The following is a 651-nucleotide window of genomic DNA, read 5'->3' on the forward strand; positions in this document are numbered from 1 at the left end:
GAAAGTGCCAGTCTCAAGGTGCATTTCGAGGAAGACAGTTGATAGATCATATACTCTGAACTTTTTAACAATAATTACACTTCTATCGATTATTTAACTATTATTATAATTCTCTAATACACTCTTTTAATATTTCAGTGTGTTTTAACATATATATATATTGGTTGAAATATTACATTATCTATTAACGTATTTTTAATAAGAAATAATTTCGATATATTTTTCTTTTATGTTTTTAGATGACTTTTTTAAAACTTGATTTCGTTACTGAGCCAATATATAAACATAAAATTTATCGATAACTTATATTGTTTTGAATCAGTTCTTTGTTAGACTTCGACACGTAAATGTATTACTTGCTAATAGATGAAACTCTTAGGGTGTGGGCCTAAGATTTAGATTTCTTAAGAAACGTTCTCAGTTAAATAATTGTCTTTCGTTTAATTGAAAGATTTCTTTTTTAATTAAAGAAGCGGTTACCTCCTCGTGGTTATACCTGGGCAATGGTATTTTACTTTTATTATAATGTTTAATATATTTTATATGTTATACATTCCATTGCAAATAAAATCTAGCCAAAGACCGCTTATCATAAACATTATAATTGTAATTAGTTTCTTTAAAATCCCTAATTAATATAATATCTTATAT

This window comes from Polistes canadensis, unplaced genomic scaffold (genome assembly GCF_001313835.1).
Source record: "Polistes canadensis isolate GaletaPanama2010 unplaced genomic scaffold, ASM131383v1 scaffold_126, whole genome shotgun sequence".
NCBI lineage: Eukaryota > Metazoa > Arthropoda > Insecta > Hymenoptera > Vespidae > Polistes > Polistes canadensis.